Genomic DNA, 627 nt, shown 5'->3' on the forward strand with positions numbered 1-627 from the left:
CAGTTAGTTAAATTCAAGTGTATGCACTTTCAAACTGAAGATATTAGAATTAAGTCCCGTATTGCCAAAGAGAAGGATTGTATGCTTGATACAGTTATTGGTAAGGCGCAAATGTGTCCACAAATTTACAGGCTCTTGAAAAAGGGAAAAATGGGAGGTTTTAAATCTCAGTTATTGCAAAATAAAATTCACAGAACTAACACGGAAAGATTTATCATCTTGTTCATGCTTCAATAGATCCTGATCCTACAAAGCCTTTAAGCACATAAGTATCTACCAGTATGCTCAGAAGAGCACGGTGATTTGTGAGACTATATTTTTTAAAGAAAACTGTTAAAAAATACATTTGTGGCATTCAGGGCCAACCTCCTGTCATTTGTATTGATATGAAAATTAATCGGTAAAAGGAGGCTTGAGAAGTTAAAGACTGTAGTGGGCCAAATCCAGTGTAAAAGTGTTTTTACTATTACAGCCTGCTAGTCTTTAAAGATATTTTACTTTTAGGGAAAAGCATAGCCATCACACATCTTATCTGCACATACACATGCATACATACAGAAGATACACTTGCCACAAAAAGGAAAAGCTTCTTAGGCAAGCATGTCATTCATTACACATAATTTCCCT

Source organism: Alligator sinensis, unplaced genomic scaffold (genome assembly GCF_000455745.1).
Source record: "Alligator sinensis unplaced genomic scaffold, ASM45574v1 scaffold559_2, whole genome shotgun sequence".
Lineage (NCBI taxonomy): Eukaryota > Metazoa > Chordata > Crocodylia > Alligatoridae > Alligator > Alligator sinensis.